The sequence below is a fragment of the Cyanistes caeruleus genome, chromosome 4 (genome assembly GCF_971803275.1).
Source record: "Cyanistes caeruleus chromosome 4, bCyaCae1.hap1.1, whole genome shotgun sequence".
In the NCBI taxonomy this organism is placed as follows: domain Eukaryota; kingdom Metazoa; phylum Chordata; class Aves; order Passeriformes; family Paridae; genus Cyanistes; species Cyanistes caeruleus.
In genome coordinates, this window is record NC_141704.1 from 60939510 (window position 1) to 60957743 (window position 18234).

The following is an 18234-nucleotide window of genomic DNA, read 5'->3' on the forward strand; positions in this document are numbered from 1 at the left end:
TCTTAGGAAAAGGATCCCAGACCTGATCCAAATATTTTAAAACCACCATAGGAACTTAGAGAAATCAGCATTAATTGGAATACTGTGCAAAGCTTTTGCACAGTAAGGGAAGCAGGGAATGAAAATGTAATTACATACAGCTGATGTTTGAACCTTATTTTAACATACACACAGCATGCAACTGAATTGTTTCCATCAGAACTATGGTCAAAAATTAGCATTGCTGTGTATAATTAATATTTTTTCCATGCCCTTTGCACAGGTGCAGTAGCTCACTCACAACCAGCTTAAAATGATGTTTTAAAATTCATTCTCAGAGAAAAAGGAGTTTTGTATTTCTGATAAAACACAAGTGTTTTGGTGGGAGGAAAGTTTAGAAGTTTGCTTCTTTGCAAAAGGTGTCAGACTTTAAAACAAGCTTTGTACAGAAAGAGCTTGTCTGTTCTGACCTGTTAAATAAGATGGTTAATAGGAGATATAACCTCTACCAACAAATTCTCTCAGTGAAATCATGAGGGCTCTCCTAGAGCTGCTCCTAGGTGCAAAGTGAAACCCTTGAGCCCTTCTTATGGAGAAGAGATCACAAATACAATGTGTGCCCATGACAGGCTTGTGTTTTTTCCCAGTATATCTGAGTCTTTCAAAAAGTCATTGCCCATTTAGAGAAAAAAGTCATCCTGCTAATTTGCATTAGTTTACAGCAAATTGTTTACACATAGGCCTGTCCTAAGGGTAAGGACTGTTCTGACAAATTCAGCTCCTCTGCATTTTTTCCCTGGTAGAAAATCTGCCTGAAGAGGAACTTTGTCGTAGAGTACCCCAGTTCATCGATGTGCATGTGGATAAAATTTCCTGTATGCAATTCTCCTCAAGATGTGGAAGTGTTCCAGTTTTAACTCTCAGTTCACACTTCACCATGAGTTTGACTATATTTGGGGATTAATGCTTAAGGGTGGTGAGAGTATTCTGGTCCCAGTCTAGCAGAATATCTGATTTTTAAGTTTGTGAGTGAAGTGCAGACTGCTCACACATTCAGCTCATGGTTGAATGCTCTGCTAATTTCCATCCAAAATAATTTGCAAATTAGGATCTCTAGAAGCCTTTCCAAACTCAAAGCATGATTTCTGTGTTCTCCCACTGCACTAATGCAAGCTCTGCACCTCTGCCAGGTCCAAAACTCATCTGAAAATGGCCTTGGTTTTTGGAAACCATGGCGGTTTTTCTTATCTTTCAATCCAGATGCCATTTTGCTGTTGATACACAATGCATTCCCTGCTCCCCCTTGCCAAAAATCCTTGCAAGGGGAATTTTAGACCTGGGAGTATTTTGAAACATGCTGTCTCTTACCAAGCATATGATCTCCAGATATTTGACAGAAAACCAAAGTCTTAAACTGGGCATGTGAAGGATGCAAGTGTGATATACCACAGCTGGCCTTACCTCCCCTTACACAGTCACTAACTTGTATGGCTTTTTAGAAAAACCCTTCTTACTGAAGAAATCATAGTTACGAAAAATATTATAGAAGGGCAGGGTAGAAGGTAATTCTCAGGGTATGAGAACCAGGAAAAAGTAATATTTTAGCAGACTTTTGGTCCCCTCTTTTCAGATACACACTTTATACATTTCCCAAAAGGATCCTATTCACATCTAAGCACCCCAAAATTCACAGAATCACAGAGTTATGGAATGGTTTGGGTTGGAAGAGACCTCAAGGATCATCTAGTTTCAACTCCTCTGCTAGCAGAGGGTCAGAGAGGGCTGCTGCTGTTTTACAGTTTGGAAAGTGAAACCCAGGCATGTTGTGTGACTTTTCCTAAGTCATGCAGGCCAAAGCTCATATGGGAAGAAAATGGGAGAGTGGACCTTCAGCCCTTCCTCTTGTGAGGTCTGGGCTGGTCTAGGTTAGTTCTACACACTGGATTAGCCTCTTCCTTCAGCTTCTTCCTCAGACTCTGATGGCCTTAACCAAAGCTGGCCAAAATCAGAAGTAATTCTATGCCATGTTTCTTCCTAGTGAAGTGGTAGAAAAGGGAAACAGTCCTTACTCAGGTGAAGTCAGGAGTAGCTGGGAAGAAGCAGAGGGGAAGAAAAAGGATGTGGAAAGATTTGCCAAAGGTGTCTGTGGCTGGCTCACGCACAACACCTCAGGTGCCTTAAGGAATTAAGAATAACTTGGAATGAGCTTTAAAAAAGGATAAAGCCAATGTAAATCAGCTGTAACAGTTCAGTAGTTTTCCCCAGGAACCGACAAAACAATCAAGGGAAGGATTTTTAATTCTGCACATAGGAAAAGGCTGATTCTAGACTTCAATTTGCACAGTAGAAATCCCTGATTAAAAAGGAGCCAAACACTGTTGTGCTTCAGGAAATAGGAGAATTAGGGATGCTTACTTTGGACGATGGTGTAACTTTACAGCCTATACGAGGGGAGATGCACAGCTGCATCTCCCCAAGAGCGGGGAATTGAATATATTGTGAGTCAGTCACAGTTCCTCCCTATCTTCCCTCCACCACCACTTGCACTCCCTTTGCTCTGCTGCAAAAGTCAATTACTTCATGCTCTTTTTTTTTTTTTTTTTTTTTTTTCATGGAGCAGTTTACTCTCCCATGCTCCCAGCCAGCTCTTTTGGCGACTGAGGAAGTAGAGTGGGGTGAAGCTTGGGCTCTCTGCACTCCTGTCATCTCAGCATCCCCTCTCCACCCACTTCCTCTCAGTAGGGAGTATTGGGTGAGCAGTCCCTGCTCCTCTGGCTGCAGGAAGAGTTGTTCTGAGCAAGCTGAGCTTGAGCAGTCATGTTCAAGCAAAGCTGGGAGCAAAGCTGGGAAAGGGCAGGGAGAGGGGGGACGGGACAATCCTCCCTCCCTTTTATATTCCTGATTAGGTACCAGCACTGACAATGTGTGGTGAGTAGCAAGTGCATCCTGTGCAAATTGTGAGGTAAAGGCCGGTGTTCAAATGAGGTAGGTTATCACTAGTGCTGCAAAACTGGGGAGCATATTCCCTGAGACCTGGGAAGGACCTTCCTAACCTGCTTGTGGTCCATTACCAGAAAATATGGAAAGGAGCCCACTGCAAAAACAAAACAAAGCAATCACATCCTTAGGAACTTTGGAGAGGCAAACATATGGGGGAATTTTTTACAAAAGCTGAGAGGTCAGTCAATATCTTGGGATAACTGCATGTAAAGGGGGTAAAAAGTTCTCAGGCCTTTTTGGCAGTGAGAACACAAAGAGCTTTGCTGAGCTACACACAGGAGTAAAGGGCTTTTTCAATGGAAAGCATCTTTTCCTGCGGATGGCACCGATGGGAAGCTTACACAGATCAAGAAGATATCTCCTGGGCCCTCCCAGGAAAAGACAAAACCACACACAAGCCTCTTTTCTGTCCTGCGCTTTCATCATCTCATCCTAAACCAACATCTCTGGGCTGAGAGCACCTCGAGCCTCAGAAATTTCTTCCTTTACAGTGTCATGAAGACCTCTTTCTTGTCAGCATTTATATGAGGGCACAGTTTGGGATATCAAACCTCTAGAAGGGCTTTGATTGAGATGTAGGTGAGTGGAAAGCAGAAGAGAACTTGGCAGGTCAAGCCTGGGGGATTCAAATGTCTGGACCATAGAACTCAGGGGCATGTGCAGAAGTTGGGTTTACAAGCAAAATACTTTGCTAGAGTTATCCAGCAAAGATAAGACACGTATTTTTAGACTGCTAGAAATTAGGGGAAATTGAAAAGGACATTTATTCCCATTTTAAATTATTAAATGGAATCATGCTTGGAGACAGTTGTGTATATGCAACTCTTAAAAATTAAAGCTTGAGGCCAAACTCTGCTTTTGGTCACGCAGAAAGCAGGCGACTACAGACTGAGTTGCATAAAACTGAGGTCATAATCTGGCATAAAGTCTGAGCTGGCTTGGTTTTCTCTTCAGCTAATGTCAGTACTGGTAAACTGTTATGAGGAAATCCAATAGGGAATGGGTCAGGTGTTAATGCTCACAATCAGCATGATTCCAAATAAACTGGAGGAATTTAAGAAACAGTGCTGTGTCTTTGGCTTAAAAGTTGCTTGCATTGACTTAAAATAACTCTGCAGACTTGTGTGGTGCTGCTTCAGATTTACCTGGATGAAGAAAGTGTGACTGTTTTTGGAAGATCTGTCTGTAGCAGATCTCTAACAATATTGAAAAATGGAATATGCAAATGTCTTAACAACTTGCTGGTGAAACAAAATTTTCTTGTCCTCCTTTCTGTGCTCTTCAGCACCAAGCTGAAGCTAAGATAAGCAGTTCACCAAATTCTTTCCTTTTCCTTAAATTTGGGGTTAATACTGAGCTTAGACAGCTTAGAAGCTGGTTGTGCTTGTCTACAGCTATGTAATTTTAATTTTAAATTTTTTCATTTTAAATTATTTTATTTAAATTAATTTAAATTTTATTAATTTTTAAATTTTAAATTAAAGATTAAATTCCTTTAAATTCTTTTCCTTTTCCTTAAATTTAGGACTAATACTGATCTTAGACTTCTTAGACATCTTAGGAGCTGGTTGTGTTGGTCTACAGCTATGAGTAAGAAAAAAACAGCATCACTGCCTGAAAAGAGATTAGTTTGTCTACATTCTAACAGAAGAAATGTCTTTAACGTAGGTATCACTACACAAAAATGTATTGTAACTTCATTGCCTTCCTCATAACCTGCAATTTTTGGCAGTGAAAATGAGAGTTTTATACACAGTGTAAAGACAATAAATAATTTCTCAATTTTTCTAATTTTGTTTCTAACTGAAGAGAACGTTTCTCTTCTACAGTATGGTCTCAAGTTCAAGATTTGAAATTGAAGTTCTGGATTAATATTCAATATTTTCCTTCATGAGACAGAATCTGAGGTACCTAGCAGGTGGGCTGAGGAACAACTTGATCAAGGACAGTTTTGTACTAAAAAGTCTTCACTTATAAGACTCCTTGTGAAAGCACAAGAGACTACAGCAAAAGAAGGTCTATAAAACATTACTATTGAGCCTTAAGAATATAGCCCTTAAAATGTTAGTAGCTCTTGTCTTTTGTGCTCTGGGAAAGCAAAATTGCAGCCCAAGGAAAATGGAACAAACCAAACCTCACAAACACCATTGTTGGGAAGGTGTAAAGGAGAATAAATAATGCCTATCCTTCGGAGCACAAACAGTGGTTGCCTCCCTTAAACAAATACACAAATAAATAGGAATTGTATTGCTTTTGAAACTTCCATGGTTGTAAATTTCCTTATGGAGTGCCCTGTCATTTTCTTTCCTGAAAACATTCATGTTCCCTGCTTTAGTTGTAACATGTTCCATATGTCACATTGCTTTTGTATGAAACAGTTCAGACTCAGCTCTCCTTTCATCCCCCTGACCTAATTTTAAGGTTTTACTGCTGTGGAGGACTAATCTGGATTGGTTTGATCAGACCCTCCTATTTTATAAATGCCATTTAACTCACCACAACCTTTTCCCCCCCTTTTCCATAACAATAAGCCCAACCAAGTCGTTCTTTGTTAAGCGTTATTCTTATGAACTCCCTTAAAATCAACCTCTAATTAAACAGTGCTCTCTGACTCAGTTCATTATTGTACTACTGCTTTCATTCAAGTGAATTTTTGAAGTAATGCAACACAGAAGCTTAATTATCTTCTTGTTTTCCTGGTTGGTATTCTCTGGAGTAAATGCCAAGGAGGATTTGTTTTTGCTAAGTTTTTTTTTATGCTTTGCATACAACATAATTTTTTCTGGCTCAAACACTTCTTTTGATCTTATTTTTTGGAATAAAGTGCATTTAGCATCTTCACAAGATTTTTTTTTTTTTTCTTTATGCCTTCTCATCAGTCTTCTGTGTATGAAATGTCTGTGCTTAAATATGATCCAGATTGCTCAGTTTACTATTCAAAAATTCTCACTCTTGGTGTTCCCTGTGCCTCACCTCTTTTTCTAACACTGGTGTAGACTGGGAGAAATTCCACTGCAGGTGATAAAGTGAAACTTGTGCAAACTAAGCACAAGTTACAAAAGAAGGGCCCCCACTCTTTCTGATTCTATTCTATCAATATTCCCATTCTTCAAATATTCCAAACCATGATCCTGACATGATGCCTTTTCAGTGGGTTAATCTGCTTGCTATCAGTCCAGTTTCTGTTTGTTCTCCTGGTGGAGAAAAAAAAAATCAAACTGTTTTAAAAAGGATCACATAGAAAAGTTGCACCAGCTCAGCCATGAAATTTTAACTGATCCTGTATCAAAGAGGCACTGGTGTAAAGCAGAATCAGTCTGGGGCTGCAATATTAGGAAAAATTTCTCCACAGAAAGGGTTGTAAAGCATTGGAACAGATTACCCAGGGAAATGGCAGAGTCACCATCCATGGAAGTGTCAAAAACACATGTGAATATGGCACTCACACAGTTTAGTGGTGACCCTGGAGCTGCTGGGTTACCAGTCAGATTTGGTGATATCAGAGGCCTTTTCCAACCTTATCAACCCTATGATTCTGTGATTCCATGCTTCCTCTTGCCTCTGACACAGCCACATGGGCAGAAGAGTTTCTGCATCTGTCTGTCAGGGATGGATCTTCATTTTCTCAGTGTCTCTGCTTGTGGAAGGCAGCTCCATCTACCCATACATGATTGTGTCTCTGTTTTTTTCCAGATGGACTCAACCTGTCAAACATGCTGTAAGCCCAGGCCAGATCTATGCTAGTTTTTTTAATTTTATTTTTTTTAAATAAAAGTCTCTGTCAGACATAGGTTTACCCATACAGGATGGACACACATGTGTTGTTGCAATGTCCTTGTGTTGTACAGCTTATGCTTGGGAAAGGGAATGGCTCTGGTGGTGGTGAAATTGAAATCCTTTTTTTTTTTTTTGCTCATCTCCTGTCATCCCATTAGAGCTTTTTTGGCAGAGGCAACTGACTAAATTGTGACTCCAGACAAGCCCTTTTTTTCTCCTCAGCTTCAGGAAACTTGTGATTTGGTATTTTAGAGCATTTACTTTCATGATATTCCCACTAGGCTGAATGGTGCTCCAGTGATTCTTGTTTTGCAGGTGAAAATCTTCCTGCCAAACAGAGAAGCTGACCTGCCTGAGGTGCACAGGAGGCCCGTGGTATGACAGAGCTGGGCTGCAAAGAGACAATTTAAGCAGAGGCCAGAGAAGCTTCTGGGTCTGAACCTGCTGGTTCCTGCAGCAGCACACTTCCTTTAGTAGTACCAAAAATGATTTTTGTTTTATGCTGTGACTTGTAGTTAGATTCTTTGGTTTCCTAAAAAATCAAACTGCAACAGAAACTCCTTCAGCAGTTTGGATGTTCTTAAATTTTTATGCTACGTGGATTGCCTGATACCAATGGCTCCAAGATTCTCTCCCTTGGCTGGACTTCTCTCAGGGGGAATAACACTTCCATCCTTTCACTCTGGCTGTCTGGTGAAAGTTAAACATCTTGAGATCCTCTCTCAGCAGTGGCCAAGTGAAAAGTTAATTAGGAGTGACTTAGAGAAAGACACACAGGCTGTATCAACACATCAGACTCATATATGACAGAAATTTCTGGGAATTGGGTTAGATGGGCTATGGAGACATGGAGAAACACTTCTGGATTTTGCCCCATTTTCTCTGTTGGACCCTCTCAGTCTGTGCAGCACACAACAGTTGTTTCATTCCTTCTGCCCCAGCCCCAGATTCCCCTGGTGTCTCCTCCACTAAGAGCAGCTATACAAAATGTTCTTTCCTCTCTGCCATCTCTGCACAACAGCTGACAGAAGAAAGAAGAGCTGCAAAACATAATCCCCCCCTTCACATGTTAAGCAGGTACTTTCTTACTCCAGAGAAGTCCATGAACACTTTAGCTCACATGGGCAAAGGAGGACAGGCTTTGAATGCAGAAAATTGAGCAAAATTATCAGAGAGTGATTGAGCTTTACATCTCTACTACAGCTTTGTTGCTTAGAGCCCTGCAAAGCTGAAGTGGTGTTATTTTAAGTGTACAGAAGAAACTGGTGTTGCACTATAATTTTTCTGCTTTGTAAGGAGTTGAAAATGCTTTAAATCTCTGTAACTTGTCTCAGGTACAAAGAACCTAACGGGGGTTTGAACCACTCTTTAAAATTGAGAAGAGGCACTTAAAAGCCAAGGGAGTCTCAAGGTCATGAATCTGGGAAGAAAAAACATGAGTCAAAAAGTTTACAAGTTGACCATCTGAAAATATTTTGGGTTCGGTTCAACAGATCAAAACAGCTTATTTGACTTAAAAACAAATAAACAAACAAAATATGTTTAAAAGCACAAATTGTTTAACTGTTTGAAGTTAACAGGCCTTCCTTCCACATGGTTTGAATTTAATTGGTTTGATTTTTCTGATTCAAAACCTTTTCAGGAATTTGGGAGACTGGGATGTATGAGTGTTTATTACAATGTGAGACTCTCATGTGATTTCCTTAGGAAGTCTGCTACTTGAAGGATAATATCATTACTGTGGAATTGTAAGATCTAACAATGTTATCCACAGGATCTGAGGAACAAGGATATAAAAGCCTTGAAAGTCTATTTTCTCTGAGAATGCAGGCATCTGAATTTTTTCTAGAAAGCCATATCTTCTGTAGTTTAGCTGCACTGAGTCATCCCACTGGTTTGCATCACTGTGAGGATCTGGCCCTAACCTGAAAATACTCCGATGCTTTGTGAAATTATCTCATTCAGTGAAAAAACAATGAACCTTGATTGTCAGCATGTGTCACGCAGGACACATCGGTTTTGGTTTGATGCCAGCACACTTTTTCACCAGTTCTGAGATTGGCAACTTAATTTCTTCATGAGAAATTAAAAAAAAAAAATCTCTCTTCTCCTCCCTCCTACCCGTCTTTGCTCTTCTCCCAGCTGTCATCACTGTTTACAGTTTGAGTAAGTGAAAATATATATTTACAAGTACAGCTTACTGCTGTGTTTGCTGGTATAGACTGCCTGAGGGCATATCTGGGAATAGAGCTCCCATCTCCATCCAGAAATACACCCCTTCCTCTCATCAGTCTTATTTCCTTAAGCTGAGTGTTCAAAGCTCTTGGATTCTGAGCTTTTTGGAAGGGAGGCTGGTGTCTTGCTTTGTGCTGGGATATAAGCATTGTTGGATCTGGAGCAGTAAGTGATGCTCCCATCTCTCCCCAGCAGGGAAGGCCAACCCTCCTGCCCTTATCAAGCATCTCCTGCTCGGACAAACTGCAGGCTGGACTAACTGAGGTTACAGAGCAGGAGAAGTGTTGTGTCCCTGCCCTGCAGCTGACTGGCTTCACCTCATGGGGCTGGGTATGAAAGCAGACCTAGGAGAAGGTTTTGTTTTCAGCTGCAGCCTCGTGCTGTGGCCCTTTTCTTGGCTGGACATGTGCCCATCGGACAATCCCACAGCATCCTGGTTGCCTGCCAGCCCCAGATGCCAGAAGCATGTCCCCATTTCCTCTCCCCTTACACAAGGAATTCTGCAGGGTCTCATTCACTACGACACAGAAAAGATGCATCTCAACAGTTTGGGAGCAGTGAGGCCAGATCCTGACCAAGGCCTCCAGATGTTATTGCAATAGTAATTAAAAATATACCAGAACTATGTGAATGATGTACAATACATTTGAAATAGTGCTTTTCAAAGGGGCTTATAAAAATGTTGCCAACACCCATGGTCTTATCATAACTTGGCTTCAGCATTGTGCAGATCGTGTTTGTGGCATTCCAAGCACTCAGGACTTTGAGTCCTGCTGAGACCAAGGAAAAGCTGATGGGTCTTGAAAATTTTGCAGGATTCCTCCTCAGAGGTCAGCTAGCCTGAAATGAGTGTCCAGTGGTTAAGTCACTACCCTTGTTCAGCTCCTAACTCCCTTGGGAATTGCCTTTATAAGTTTGGGAAAGATATTAAGGACTTATTTATGCTGCTAAAATTAACTTAATTTTTTTTAAATTTTTTTTTTTTTTTTTGTCCTGCAGCATTACTGACAAACATGTAGCTGCTACATGTTGCACCAGTACAGATGAAACATGTTCATTTTAGTCTGAGATGGGTTTATTTGGGTTAATTCAGTAGCACAGTTGAAAGATTTGTTTTATAACTAGAATGCATTTAGTGGTTCTGAAGTAAAAGAAGAATACAGCTTTTTTAAGCTACTTTTCTACCTGTGAAATGGGAATGAAAGTAATTAATCCCAATGATACTATTGAGATACTGTGGTTACTGTAAAAACTGAGGTTATATTTGTGGTGGGAGCTGCTGTAGGAGATGAAGATAGCTTTGTACCCAAGGTTCACTGGATATATTCAAGTATGGACAAAAATATATCTAGATATTTGTCTCAACTGCACATTTCATTCATCTGTGTCACAACAACTAAAAATAAAAACTAGGGAAAACTATGTTTTTGCTGGCCATTATTTCCCTAGTTGCAGAATATCTGTAATAAAGGTTTGCATGAACATAGCTACAAGTGGTGCCAGACACAGACCTCTGAGACTCATGATTGATGCAGACAGTGATTGAGTGGAATGTGAGCAACTTGAAAAAGTGTTTGAGAAAGGTGTGCACTCACTCAGCCCTCACCTCCAGGAGGATAATTGCAGGGAGGGGGTTTTGCTGATGTTTTAGTGGATCATAGGATCACAGAACCACAGAGCTGCCTGGGCTGGAAGGCACCTTAAAGATCATCTCATTCCAACCCCCCCTGCCATGAGCAGGGACAGCTTCCACTATCCCAGGCTGTTCAGAGCCCCATCCAACCTGACTTTCACATATTTTTGGCTTGTCTGTGTAAACCATGATACCAATTTTGTTAACAAAATTTATCCAGACACTAATTTTTGATCCCAGCTCTTTATTTGCTTTTACATAAGGCCACGCAGAATCAGTTTCAGTTTAAAAAAAAAAAGTGACCCTCTTAATTCTCTGTAACTGTTTACATGGCCATGTGTAACCATAGAAACTGTGTGTGCAGACTCCCTTTGTTATCAGTGTGAAAACGTTTGAGGTGATCACAGTAATGAAGTTTTCTTGTGGATCTGCCCCTCCTTCGTGTAAAACCTCACAGTGATGACTTAGACAAGATCTTGGTTCAAGAAAGAACACAAATACATTCAGTTCCTTTCAGTGAATCATCCACTCCAGAAAAAAATGGGGAAAACCAGTATGACAGGAGGGATTTCCAACCTCTGATAGAAGTGCTCACCCCCTCAGTTGACAAAGATGTTTTGGTGCCTTTGCAGTTTTCAGGATGAAAAACTAAAGAGCTCTCTAACACTCTGGGAAGTGACAATTACTTTAAATCTCCTGTCCTTTGATGGCCTTAGAAAATGGCTCAACATTTTTGGACAGGATAGGTGTCCGAGGAGAATTAATGGGATGAGTGCATCTACTAGCTGGGTAAGTCCTGCTCCTACGTAGTCTGTCAAAGACGCAGCTTCCCTGGAATGTGGGACTGATAAAAAAGAGAATCTGGTTTTATATTCCCTGCAGAGATAGATAGGAACACTAAGGGATTTAGCACATGCAGTCTGTGTAGAATTACCTTTTGCTGATAATTTTGTTCTGCAAAAAAAGTATGTCCCTTGGTTAGGGATGGAATGAATCACTGCAATGTTTCAGCAAGTCCTCCCATTTTCATAACTCTCACAGGAAAGCATGAAAATTGTATCTAGTTCTGAAAGTATGTCAGTGAAAAAAAATCTTATCACCCTAAGAATGGACATAGAGAAATAAATTACAAGTATGAATAGCGTTAAGTAGTCATAGTTTCACTGATCCCAAAAACAGACTGTCCTTGTTCTCCTGTCACACAGGTTACATGACATAATCAGAGACTGTGATCCTGTGTTTTTCTCAATCTTTTATGACTTTTCTTTTGGTCATTGGTTTGTAATTGACAGCCAGAAACATGAATTAACACATGAATACAACTCAAAGAAAAATAATTTCAATTAATGAGCTTCCATGCACTTTCCCCGATATGATTTTAGCTATTTTTATGTTTCTAAGCAAACAGCTGTGTATTCTGCATGCAGCACATTTCAGTCCAGCTCCAGAAGTTAGTGGGAGTCTGTCTGTCTCCTTTTGGAAAGATTGAATTGGACTGATAAAAAAAACACCGGGGAAACCTTTGGGAACACTTACTCAGAATTGCTTAATGAGTCAAGATGAAAATACACAATCCCTCTGGTATTCCCTAATCCTCCGTGTTTTCAGTCATGCCGAATGTTAAGATACTGGAGACTGGAATTTATACCCTAAACCCACCAAACCCACAGTGAGACCAAGCAGTGGAAAATCTCATCTCTTCACATTGTTCATCTCAACACTGTGTCAAAGACACCTAAATTATGGGAGGTGAGGAGTGAGGTTACTTGTGGCTCCTCCACCTTTTGCTCTCCAATACTCCCAGACATGGCATCCAAGGTGGCACAGATCACCAGTTTGTGAGCCTGAACTATCCACAGTGAATGATCTTCTGCATCCTCAAGCTAAACTCTAACTTCTGGTACTTGCAAAGACATAACCTCATGTCATTCCTGCTTTGAAAGCCTGAGGATGTGTATGGATCCAAAATCTTGACAGTCTATAGATATATGAACACACTTTCAATAGCTTTTCCTTTCCTCTTTAAAGCACCTCATTTTTTCCTCCAGGGTTAATGTACTCAGATTGTACTTTTAAAATAATTTTTATTTAAAAAGAAAATCTCCCATGAAAATGGCAACTTTATGACTGCTTGTCACTCCTGTTGGAGCTTGACTGCCTGGTGCAGTGTCTGATGGCTGACCCACTTGGCACCCTTAAATTGTGCAGCAGGGACTTCTGAAATACCAAATCAGGGTCTCATCTGCTCAACAGCCTCCAGTTGTGACTGAACCATTACAGTGTGGCACGGCAAGACAAATGCTACTTTATATTTGAATCATCTGGAAGCAAGGACTTCAACAGATATGAATTAAAGTTTTCTTTAAAAGGAAACACGTGAGCCACTCCACACAGTTGATCTTTCAAAATAGTGCCCCAAGTAGGAAATCACAGCCACTATGCTTTGCAAAGCTCAAAGAAATTAAAAAGAGCTAAGAAAAAATGAAGTTAATTGAGGATGAGTAATGAAAAAAAACAATTTTAAAAAAAATTGATGTAATTCTGCCATAAATAGATCACGCTAATTTCATATGTATAATACTTATATTTGACAATAAAGGACATTCATCCAAGTGCAAGCAGTCATAAAAACTAGCAACATTTTCATTAGAACTAGACTAAGCTTGTCTTCATGTCAAGCCCATTACACTGCATAAGTGTAATTAAATTAATTTCAGCAACTTTATATTTCCTAATTTTTTTATTTTTTTTTTGTCTGGGTCTATTTAGTAATCCAGCATCATTGCAACTGTTTCTTAACACAAAACCAATCCCCTAGAGGAGAAACTCTTCCTTAGAAACAATTTTACAGTATTAATTTTTACCTGAAAAATCAGTTTTCCAGAATTTACTCTTTGTTCAGGGGTGGGTGGCCTCCTTTTTGTTGTTGTTGTTATAAAGTGCATGGAAGAAGAGACACGGAGCTTCAAATTTCTGCTACACTCAGAAAGAAGAGAGGTGAAACAGATTTAATTGCCTGGATCCTATGTTTTCAAAGGGTCCCTCGTATTTTTAGAGATTTGCATTATCAACAATGATTATCAATCTTTTGTTTTATTTCTTGCTAGAAGTGATTGCAGGAGGCTGAGTGAAATATGCCAAGGATCCTGATCTTCCATCCCACCTCTGGGATCAAACAGATATTTCACCTTCTAGAGTGATTCCACCTTGCAGTTGAAAGCTGCATTGTCTGGGAAGACCACAGACCATGGTGTGGTCTGTTGATATTTCTCTCAATGTTGGCAAATCTTTAGGTTTCCCATCCAGTTTTGGGTGGGTTTTTGTTGTTGTTGTTTTTTTCACATTGCCTTAATTTGACTCCAGTTGGCACACCAATGAATTACAAGCATCCCGTTTCGCCTCACAAATCCTAATTGCCATAAGGACTATATTTAATGAAGTGACTCCCACCTCAGCAGAACTGAGACTGCTTTGACTACATTACCATGATAATCAACAATTAAGATGGCATTTGCCAGCCATAACCGCAGATGTCTTCTTTGAAGTGTGGGAGAAACAGCAGTAATGTCAAATACCACAGTGTGGGAACACTTGGCATGCGACACCAGCACAAGGAAATGGAGCATTTGGCCATGCTCCTGGACGATACTGTGATGGAAGTGACATAAATATGTAATTAGGATAATCCATACATCAACAATATCTGCACCTGCTTTGCTGTAAAGGTGTTGGGGAAATCACAGCACTTTTCACTGCTCTTCAGCTCTTCTGCTGTGGAGGTACCTGAGACAAACATAACCCTGTCTCTGATTTTAAAAAGGCTGCTGAGAGGCCCTGCTCTGACTTTGATCTCTAAGTGTACAATAAGCAGAGCTGCCCCAACAATGCCTTTGAACAAAGAACCACCTTTAAATCATAGTCCAGTAGTAGTGCTCATATTTGGCTTGCTCAGTTCCCGTACAGTAAGTTCAATAGGCCTGGAGCTGAACTGCAGCACAGCCATTAATCAAAAACCATATAAAATGAGTTCCAGGAATTTATAAATGCATAATACAAATATGAGCTGTGAGATTTTTTTTCTGTAAACACTCCATCTCAGTGATGCCTCTTGTCTCCCCAAGCACTAGCCAGCATAGCTTGCTCTTGATTCCTATCTGCCTTAACATTTTTTCTTGATTTCAGCCTGCTTTCCAGTTCACAGGTCTTGGGAAGGGGAGAGAACAAGAAAATTGTCAGCATCCCGAAAGCCTACCTATTTTTTTCCCATGGGACAAGCAGGCCGTGAACCACTAGGACTGTGACCAACTGCTTAATTTCTGGAATAAAATGGGCAGGACTGGATCCTTCCAACCCACATGCCAGCAGCCTGCCCATGAAACATCAAAAGTTCAGCATAAACACAAAGTCCACCAAAATACTTAGGAATCTCTCCGCTAACTTCATGTGGACTGGTCTATAGGGTTCTAACATCCTTGCTTTCAGAGTGGTCAGAAAATAAACAGTACTGTTTGCTTTCTCTGAAGGCAGGTTCTCTCTGTGTTTTTCTTTTGTATGAAAACTCTCCATGCCTCTCCACTCCTCTCCTTCAGTCCTTTTCTGGTTAAATCCCTAGTTTTAGCTGTTACAGATGGAAGTCTGACACTGGAAAGTTTTTCCATTGATTCCACCTCCTTCTGAGACCCCTTGACCTTCTGAAATGCTGCTGGGTCATTATTTTGGGGAGGACTGAACATGGAGATCGTTTTCTTTGCCTTCCAGGAGTGACCTGCAAAGGACTTTCCCAGTGAATTAATTTGTTTTCATGTATTCTGCAATGCTCTGTTGTGTCTTATCCAGACTGTGATGGCATAAGCACATGTTACTCTCTGACTCAAAAAGTCTTGTCAAGTGAAGAGAAGAGTTTCCTTGTAGGTGTTTGGGTTTTTTTAAGTTTGCTTTTAGTTTGGCATGTAAGCACACCTCAGTAATTCATAAAGCACTGAAGTTATTCACTGTAGCCCAAGTAAATGGAGCTGATGTTTAATTTTTCATTTTTAAGTGCTGATGCAGAACACAATACTGCACATGGAGCTTACAGGGCTCCCACCACTAGCATTTGGACTCCATTTTAAGCCTATAAATCACATACTAAGTATAGTGCTTGTTTGGGTCTGTTAAATATTTCCTTCTCGTTTGTTCTTATCAACATCCAGTAATGATATATACATATGTCATGCAAGACAGTAAATATGCAGACATTGCAAGGAAAAGTGCCATATCTCTGATGATTAATGCATAAATGTTTGAAACTAGCATAAAAGCTAGGGCAGTGATAACCTTTAGCAGAGCCCAGAGGAAAGAACACAGCAGATAAATGTGTTCCTATGAAAAGCATCAAAGCTCATGTGCCACCCAGCCTCCATTTCAGGGACTCCAGACAATTGTGTTCCCTAGTCCTGTTCACTCCCAGGTGTATTTCACTCAGTCTGAGAAGCAGGAAATTGCATTTTCATGCAATATTCTTCCACCAGCTGTAAGCTAAACCCATACTTGAAGGCTATAGCAACAAATGCATTAAGTATAGCAATCTCCTGCCACTTTGCTCATCAGTCATTTGAGCTCTACCCTTCTACTGTTCATGGTTGTACCAGATGGAGGAGGAACTTTGCCTACGTGATGCAGTTGTGAGAAGCAGCAGGTGAGGCTTTGCACAGTGCTGTTGGTTCCAGCACTACCAAAAATGTAAAAGTGGAGAGGGACCTCAAGTGCTTCAACCTTAGAACGAATCTGAATTGTGCAATTGAAAGTAAGAGATCTTAAGGTTCAGGAAAACGTCAATGACCTGTTCAGCAAATCTGTCTTAATTTTCCAGCCAAATCCTGTTACTAATATAGCCTTGCTACAGAATGAGACCTGCACTTGTGCCTCTTTCTAAATGACTGTTACATGAGGAGAAAATTAAGATATGAGCCAAAACCCCATGAGCTCAAGTAGCCAGAACAGATTTTTGTCCACCTTAACATGGCAGTGAAGCAAGATAGGAACTGCTTGGCTGAAGGACCAGGCAGGCATAGGGTATCCTTCTAACAGCAACAGGTTGCTTAGAAAACACGCAATTTTCATCACTGGAGGCAGCTGAGAACAGGATAAACAGACATTTATTTACAGGGAAGAGTTTGTGAATAAGAAAATGGTGATCTCTTTATTTTCATTTGTGATTCTATGTGATTTTCTTGACTGAATCTTTTACTCTATGAGATTCCCAGGGCTGCTGCAAGAGGAGAGGGAGGTGCGTTTCATGCACAAAAATATATTTATAAATTTATGATCAATAGATGACAAAACTTGCACAGAAACACTGTGATATGTTATTTCAGGTTTTCCATTAATGCCTACTTCTGAATTCATTGTTTTTGCAAACACACTGGACAGCAAAAGATAACAGATCTTTAAAAAAATCCCCCAAAACCTACCATAAAAACAACTGGCTTAAGTTTTTCCTAAACTATTTTTCTTCCTTTGCTTATTTATGCCTCATTGTGTAAGAAAATCCCAGAATATGACACTGATTCTGTACCCATGCTATGTATGGGCAGAAACCCAGGTTTGCTAGCTTGTCAGGGAATGAATTTAGCCCTGAGCCTGTCTGTCTTACTAAAATAGTTATTGAGATCTGGTAAACAAAATATGCAACAATGGTTTCCAAGCTTCCATGAGTAATTCTATGCAACCCGGTATAATTACAATTATCATAAATATCCTCTGTTTACATAACACCTCAGTGGATCTGCTGAATTCTCTGTGGCCTCTATACATACAGTGCCATGAAATGCAAACACTGACTCTTCCTAAACACTCCTGAACAAACACAAAATGTGAAAGCTGAGTGTGGAGGAGGTACCAGACAGGAATATCCAAGCCTGGGTTTATACGGGAAGAGCATGGAATCTTTTATGTCTGCATGAGAAGCGGTGGTGTAAGAACAACAGAAAATCTGGTGAGAATCTCACCAATACTTCAAAATCCATAGAAAACTGGAGTTGTCTTGGAAAGGTAAAACTGGGGTGAGTATTAAGCACGTTTTAAAGACACTCACAGGTAACAACACTAGCTGTAAGCACCCCCTCTTTGCAGAGAGCCAGCTAAGCACTCTCATAGAAGTCTAGCACATAGCAGGTGTTGAAAATGGAAATGCAATTTCCCAGCTAGGCAGACATCCAATATTTATGAGCCAAGTCTGTGGAAATAGCAAACTGCCAATAGGGACAGAATAATTTAGCAGAAAATCAAGCAAGTTTTCCACTTCAAGAGAGTTTGTCATTCACCTTGTGTCCGATCCTACTCCTTCCAATGTCTGAATGCATTGTCTAGTGCTGAAGCAATCCTATAAGACACTAAAACAAAGAGATTAACATCCTCATGGCTAGAGGTGATCCTAGCTATCTAGGTATTTGGCAGAGCCAAGTGATGTATGGCTGAGAAAACAAAACAGAGAAACCCACACACCTGACAGGGAAACCAACCTGCCAGCTTGGAACAGCACCTCTCACATTTCCTAGGCAAGGTTTTATATTCAGATTAAATGTTTCATTCACATTTTGACAATGTCATAGTTTTGTCAGACATATTTA

At 40.3% G+C, this 18234-nt stretch overlaps 1 protein-coding gene and 1 long non-coding RNA gene across 3 annotated transcripts in view; one reads left to right on the forward strand and one right to left on the reverse strand.

Annotated features, from left to right (window-relative positions):
- NTF3 (neurotrophin 3) overlaps nt 1–18234 on the reverse strand; it is a 50809-nt gene that overhangs the window by 13801 nt on the left and 18774 nt on the right. The gene's annotated exons all lie outside the window — the stretch shown is intronic.
- The window catches only part of LOC147653689 (uncharacterized), a 45730-nt gene that overhangs the window by 9515 nt on the left and 17981 nt on the right, over nt 1–18234 (forward strand). The window contains exon 3 of one of the 2 annotated variants that reach the window (XR_015285717.1): nt 14819–15106. The exons of the other annotated variant lie outside the window; for it this stretch is intronic. This is a non-coding gene — a long non-coding RNA (uncharacterized LOC147653689). Of the gene's footprint in view, nt 1–14818; nt 15107–18234 lie in introns of those variants that run through there. 2 annotated transcript variants of the gene reach the window in all.